We start from the raw sequence: 8,045 nt of genomic DNA, 5'->3' as shown, positions 1-8,045 counted from the left end.
TTTGCCTCCCATTTTCACAATATGCCATGGTGGAGTGGGGATAAGATTACAACCATAAAAAGTCCCATTACGAAAAGAGGAGCAAGGGTCACACATGGTAGTCACCAGGTCCCTGGGCCAAAGTGACAGCTGCTCTTTTTACTGGTTAACTGGTTTGTAAGACTATCTGGAAAACCTTCCTTTGGCTTTCTAGAAGGGATCTTTGTGGTCCTTGGCCCTGTCATCTTGGGAGTTCATTACATCTCATCCTTCCTTCCTGTGTCTGAGGTAGGCATTAGACATCTTGTCTCTTAGGAACTACACAGCTCTCATACTTTGTTTCCTGCTAGTGCAGGTTAGGGGGCCCAGGGATGGTGTTAGGAAGGGAACACTTGTAGATTTTTGTAAGGCCAAGCTTATGTTTGTTTGTTTGTTTTGAAAAATAATGAGGCCCCCAACTCATGTGCTATGTTAAACATAGCCAAACCATGACTGCACATAATTCTTAAACTGCTTGATCCTTCATTTACCAACATCTGAGTTTAGCCCATTCCCCCTCAACATCATGTAATATCCCTTGAAGAGATCTGTATCCACCAGCATAAGATAGGAATAGACAATTCTAAAATCTCAGCAGGTTAGTAGGGTTGGGCGGGGGGGAGGCAGAAGGGAAGGTTTGGCAGGAAACTCATCACAGTAGTCACTCAGGGACCTGGGCTGACAGAGTTGCTTTTTAAACACATGCTTCCAAGATCATCAGAGCAGAAGCAAGGGAATATACTGAACTGTTGACTGGTTTTGATGATTCTGTTAAGAAATTGTGTCCATTACACACACGTTTTATTGCCCAAAGAAAGATTCTCCTCCACACGTAACTCCACAAAGAAAGGAGAAGTGCAATCCTAGGTGTATTTAAGGTAGACAGTCGTAATGACTCTGCTACTTGCAGTAATGGGTTTGGATGGTAAGGCAAATTCCTTAATCTGATCTTTGTAACTGAGAAGGCTTCCGTTATTGGATCTTTTACATGGAGATGGCAAAGAATTCTTATTAGATGCTTGAAAATCTTGAGTTTTCAAGTTTTATCTTCTGTTCAAATTACTTCCTTAAGGCACTCTGTTTAAACTGTTTCAGCTTTTGGTAACAAAGAAGTTGACCTTTTCAATGCCAAGAGGATCTAAATTAATAGGTTCTTCGCTAATGCAGATTTTAGGTCAGGTGTAGAAACCACTTACAATTCCATCTCTCTTCCTTAGTCACAGAAGAATTAGCTAGGCATATTTATGGCCAGGAGAAATCTTTCCTTGCCTCCATTGTGACACATTTCTGTATGATAGTTTGTAAATTGCCATGTACAACTTCTGAGAGCCTTCCTTACAAGACACTAGTACAAGCTGTTTGTAACTTACCCATCCCTCCCTCGATTTTGCTGCTTCTCAATGGCCTAATCTTAAAATCTAAATGTATATGCCACCACCTAGGAAAGATAAAGTGGTGATCTGGAAGAATCTGCCCCCGAGGACTTTATGGAGCAGAAATATCAGACTAGCTGCTACAGACAGAATGTTTGTGTCCCTCAAATTCGTATATTGGTAACCTAATCCAAATGTGATGGTATTTAGAGGGTAGGGTGCTAGGGAGGTGATTAGGTCACAAGGGTGGAGACTTCATGAATGGGAATTGTGCCTTTATAAAAGAGATCCCAGAGAGCTTCCTTCCCCCTCCCCCTTTCTCACTATGTGAAGACACCATGAAAAGCCAGCTATCTATAAACCAGGAAGTGATCACTTACCAGTCTGTCTGCTGGTGCCTTGATTTGGGACCTTTCATTTTCAAGGACTGTAGGAAATTCATGTTTATTGTTTACAAGCCACCCAGTTCATGGTTTTTTGTTCTAGCTACCTAAGTGTGGACTAAGACCCCTCCCCACTAATGTCCTACATCAGTACAGTGACTGGAGAGGAAAAGAAATTGCTTTCTGTTTTTGAGAACTTGCTTTCTTAACTAGAAGTGTTGGCTCTAGTCCTTTTACTTCTACTTGTTTTCAGCAGAGGAGGCCTTTTAGGCCATCACCTTCTGCTCAGTCCAGGTTTCAACAGCCCAAGATGAAGGAGTTCATTCAGGTCATAGCCACTTGCAATCTGATTCTTAGGGTTGGTTTCAAGGTCATAGCTGCAACCTCTTAAAATGTCCAAATAGCTGGACTCTTGGTTGCCCGTAGCTTCCAGGATGAATATGTGATGTGGGGTTTGTGCTTCCAGAAGGTTTTTTGATAGCTGAGTATCTTTACTGTTCTCAAGTAAGTACTTTCACTAAAGAGAATGGGATTACTCCTTGCCTGGAGTGCTAACTAACCTTTTAGATTTTAATGAGGAGGTCAAATGTAAGAACTGAGGACAGGGTGGCTGAGATGGTTAGCTTTTATTGTACTACTACTTTTCAAGGTCTACCTAAAATTTACTTTATTAGGGGTTCATCTAAATGAAGTTTGTCAATCTGAATCCTTTAACTAACTTCCCAGAATATTAACTTCTAGGCTTATACTTCCTGTGAATTTCAAGATTTTACTCAGAAATATTTAATATTTGAGACTGCAGAGAATCATGAGTGTTGATAAAACAATATTAAATCCAAAAATATCTTATGACCTTTCTTAGGGCATAACCTGGCCATCCAACAAAGAGCATGGATATTCAGAGTCTTTAGATCTGAGGTCTATCTTCTTGTAACAAGTATTTATTTATCCTTATCTGGGTTTCCTAAAAGCTGATTGAGGTTAGATGGACATATTGAACATCCTGTTACTTATTATTTTAAAGGTACAACCCTGCAGATTTGTCATTGTTCTCATAACAGACTTTTTTTTTTTTTTTTTGTAGAAATGGAAAAGGCTTATTCTGGTGAGTCCTCTAGTCTGTTTTTCTCTATGGTGCTTTTTCAGGATGCCTTCATATTTAAAAGGATTTGAATATCTACAAAGACCTTGTGGGGGGATTATTTGAAAGCTATTTGCAACCTTAAGGAGTTTTTCATGAGAATGGATAAAGAACATGCTAAGACTAAGCAAATCTAAGAAAACCATTCTTTTAGAATTGCTAGAACATTGTTTTTCAAGGTGGCTGTTTAAATAATGGCATTGCTGTTTCAGAAACAAAAAGGACAAAAGAGCTCCGAATCAGGAGGCAGAAGTAATTAGGGAAGAAGTGATACTCAGTTTTCGTAGTTTTAACCACCACCTCTATGAGAGCTTTCAAGCAAATGGAGAAAGTGTAGCTGGCACCACAACCAGTGAGTTAGAATTGACCCTCCGATCTTCAAGCTTCCTCTGGTTTCTCTCTAAGCTGGTTGCCAATGGGACAGACCAAGATTTTACATCTTCATAGTGCTCAGCACTACTTTAAATATTGTTCATTCATCCATTTTTTTTGTTCATTTTTTTTATGTTCGGTGTCCCCTTTAGAATATAAGCTCCATCATAACAGTGACTTTATCTGTCTTATATTTTGTTCTTTACTGTATTCCGAGAGCCTAGAATAGTTCCTAGCATACTTGATTCTCAAAACAAATGTATAATTGGACAACTCTTTGTGTGAACGGTGTTATTATATAAGGGCGATTACTTCTTCTAAAGAGTTTTTCCAGATTTCTTTCCAGAGGTAGTACCATTTAGCCTTCTATTTTACTATTAAAATCTGAAGTCTGAGCATGCAGAAGATTGTCTTATGAGAAGCCATGCCACAAAGAGAATAAAGCACCCTGTCCCTGCTAGCTCCTTTCCACTACAATCTGAAGCCCAATCTTTAGCTCATTTTATGCATCTAGAATTATATAGAATTATATATACTTTATTATATAGCCTATATAGAATTAATAAAATACATCTACATATAAATGGAGAAAACCATATGATACTGAAGTTTTGAATCTGAGAAATGCTATTGAATTATTTGGATGGAGGGGTGAGAATACTGTAGTACCTGGGGAAACAAGTGTCTGCTTTGGCAGTCCCTGAATCTCATCAGTTTTATGCAAACAAAGCATGAAGGGGGAATATATAGACATCCTAGTGTGTAGTATCCACAGAGAAAGATGTTTGTGTCTTACTAGAAGAAATAGCATGGTTGATTATTCATGAGATCCATTTTACCTCCCTGCAGGCACAAAATATTTGTATAAATATGAAATCTGTGCATAATTATGTGAAAGCAGACATTCCCCAGAGGCTAAATATGCTAACATAGTAAGAAAGGTCTTAACCTCCTGTAGATTTTATTAAACGAATTCAAGTCTTTGAAAGGATGTAAACATCAAGTAAGAGCACAGTACTTTAGAGTGGTCCAAAGGAGCAGAACTAAAAGAAATGAGACTATGCTAAGTATGGACAGGTTACTGGGGAACATTTTTAACTGTGTTGTACTTTACTCCATAGCAATGCTTTCAGAAATGCTTTCAAGCTAAAATTCAGTCTAATGAAATCTATTAGACTGACATTACCTTTCTGGGGACATGATGAAAGTCTTATTCCTTGAAATGCTGAATGTGACTTGACTGTGTTTCGATCCATCTTAAAATTGGATTGAATGTAGAAAGGCAAAAAGAGCATGTATTAGGTTATCTGCTCTGTCAGAGACTGGTGTGTGACCTTGGACCGTAAATCTAATGGCTTAACATTCTCTTATTTTCTTTTAAAAATACCACTTCATATTCTCTATCATGGTTCTAGATATTACACTGATTCTTGCTTTTAACAGTATTTTCTCATTCTAAGAAGAAAGCATTCCTTTTTCTTATTCTTACAGTCACATGTACAATACCTTCCAGGCTCCCTACAACCACAGTGGAGCAATAAAAAATCTGCTTTGGGTGGTATAAGGTTTACACTGTTAAATGCTAGAGAACAAGCTTCCTGGTGCTTTCCTTGTCATCCTGTTCTGTGAAGTTACAAGTTCGACTAAATGCATGCATGCTATGTGAGCTTTATGTATGCAGTGTTTAGTATAGCTGCTGGATTGGGTAGATTTGTAGTGCAAAAAATCAAAGGGACAAAGCACAAATCTCCTAAAACAAATAAATCTTTTTCTGTTAAGAATTTCCTGTATACTAGAAATAACTTTGTAAAAATTACTGTTCTGTATAAACTATTTGAAATTCAAATATAAAAAACACCTGAAAGAGCATTGTCTTTTGGCCATGACACCAGAGCCTTGTGGCAGTGCCATTTGCTCAGGACCCAACTCTGCAGCCCTCTCCGTGTGTGCCCCCCCTCCAAGCTCTGTTGCAGTTACTACACACACAGCCCTTCCTGTCTGGTCTGTAGAAAAGCCGGAATTCCAAAGCACTATTGAACACTGAGGGTTCTATTGTTAATGTGGATGTTCCATGACTTGTATTTTAAATATCAGAGATTATTAAATAAAGATAATGTTTGCTTTAAAAAAAAGAATTTCCTGTCTGATTTGGCCACCTTACCTCTATAAAGCATTGGGTTGTACTTTGACAATATAGGTTCTGATATATACAGTAAAGTACAATCTCATCATTTTCAGGTTAATAATTAACTCACTGGGACTTGTAAGCTCCTTTTTAGGAAGAGGCTAGCCATAACTAGCTGAATCTTCATGCAACCTTGCCAAGCTTCAATAGCCGGTCTTCCTCACCATCCTCTATTCATGGCCCTATTTATACTTTATGGGTAAAGAGGCAACCGGCAGTTCTGGCCTAGAACAAAATATTAATGTAGCAGGATCTTCCCATACCACTCCATGTTCCCAAATTGGTCAGGACCCAATGCCAATGTATATTTGAGCCTATTTCTTCAAACCCTTCACTATTCTAAGACCTGAAACTCTTACTATTCCCCAGATCTTGACCTTTGAAGGTCTTAGGGGCCAATTCCTTGGGTGCTGATCTGGTGGTTACAGCGTATATATGATATCTAAAACATGTTATCACATTGTAAAAGGGTCAGATCTTCAGTGCAAAAACATCCTTGGTGTAGGGGTGGTAGGAGGCTTTCTTCCCCTCCAAACAGTGTTTTAAATACAGTCCCCTATAAAATACTGAACTTCCCATTATGCCAAAGCACTATGGGGAATGTCAAATACTAAGCTGATCATCTTACTGCCTACCTTATAAATTTCTGCTGAATCTTCATTTCCCACAGGATAAACTGAACCTCTCACAAGTGGCCTATGGAAACTTTTAGGATATGGATCATAGCCTACCACTCCTTAGTTTATGCTGTCCTTTTTCACACGAAAACTCAGCCACATTCTGTTTTTTAAAACCTTTTGCATCTTTCCATCCCCAACCTGCAAGGTTCTGTCTACCTTGCTTTACTGGACCACAGCTGCATTCAGTATTTTTGATGACTCTCCTTACACATTACCACTCTGCTTGTTTATTGCCCTAACTTTTCCGTATGTTTTTTTCTTTTCTTCTTTCTCTGCCTTTTGCATTTCCTTCCAGTCTAGCTACAAATACTTGAGTATTTGACTCCTCTCTTTCATTTTAAACATCCATTCTGACTTGGCCTCCTAGATTCTTCCTAAGGTAGTTCTCTGCTCACCAATTGCACTGGTACTGCATGATTTTTAGTCTCTTGTCTTCTCTTAACTGGACTACTGTATCTTGTTCCTTAATGGACTTCCACTGTCTTACTGTCTCTTCAAATGCATCCTTGATGCTGCAACCAAGGATGTTCTGTCAAAAACAAATTCAGTTCTGTTATTACATAAAACTATTTAAAAGATACCACCTTTCTGTTATCTGAACTGTTTCACTTTTGAGAATAAAAGGGACTGCTATGAATACATAGCACTGGAGGGCAGGTAAAATCCATGACTGTGCCAGGCAAACCTGGCTGCATGATCACACTTACCTCTGTAGGATGTTTAAAAACCTATCTAAGTTGTTGAAGGTAACATAGAAAGCCCTCTACAATATGGTGCCTTCCAGTCTCCCCATTATAATCTGTAGATTCCAAATCTGGTACCCTGTATTCCAGTGGTCCTGTGCTTTACTTTATGCTAAATTTTCCGACTGGAATGCTTTCTCCTTTTTCCACCATCTTCCTCTGACTTATGAAGACTTCTGAGATCTCTGCCCTCTCCAAGTGGAGATACTTTCTACAATCTCCAGTGATACCACATGTCCATCTGTCTTTGCCCTTGTGATGTTTTTATCTTAGAATATGAACTACTTTAGGGCAGAGAAATGTCATTCATTTTGTATTAAGATATTTCAGGATGCATAGGACAAATAGAAGTTAAACAGCTTGTGGGGGCACCTGGGTGGCTCAGCCGGTTTAAGTGTCTGACTTCATTTCAGCTCAGGTCATGATCTCAGGATTGTGAGATCGAGCCCTGTGTTGGGCTCCACACTGGGCGTGGAGTCTGCTTAAGATTATTTCCCTCTTCCTCTCCTTCTGTCCTTCTCTCTCTATTAAAAAAGAGAGCGAGAGAGAGAAGGAATAAAAGTAGTTAAATCAGAGGTCCTCATATGAGTAGGTACAGGGATTTGGCACTTAACTACCTAAAATTTTTAGAATTGTCTTCACTAGCAACCTTACACCCAGTTTCTTACAGCAGGGCTGCATACTGTGTGCTTTGGGGATTTGTGCCCTGTTTTTCCCCACAGGAAAATATCTGCCTATTCCAATTCATCCTTTCAGCCATTTTATTTCTTTGTTTCTACATTTTACTTCCATTAAGTCTACCCATAGTTACTTTTTTTTCTGTTTCTTTAACTTCTGTCTGCTGACAATTTTATTTCCATCTTTCCTCTGAGATACTAAGGACTGGTAAGAGGGTAACTTAATAGCCTCAGTCCAAATCTGTCCTCGTGAGTGTTTGGCTGTTCTAATCCATCTTTATCAACTCTATAGAACTCTAACTCACAAACAATAAAACTTACACATTAAGTGTAGAATTTGTTGATAAATGCATAAATGCATACACCCATATAACTGACACATCTATAAAGATTTTTTATAAATTTAAAATTTAAATTTATAAATTTCAAATTTCAAATTTGCATTGCCTCAAAGTTTTGTGTACCTTTGTAGT

This window comes from Neomonachus schauinslandi, chromosome 9, assembly GCF_002201575.2.
Source record: "Neomonachus schauinslandi chromosome 9, ASM220157v2, whole genome shotgun sequence".
NCBI classification, from domain to species: domain Eukaryota; kingdom Metazoa; phylum Chordata; class Mammalia; order Carnivora; family Phocidae; genus Neomonachus; species Neomonachus schauinslandi.
This window is presented reverse-complemented; position numbering follows the sequence as displayed.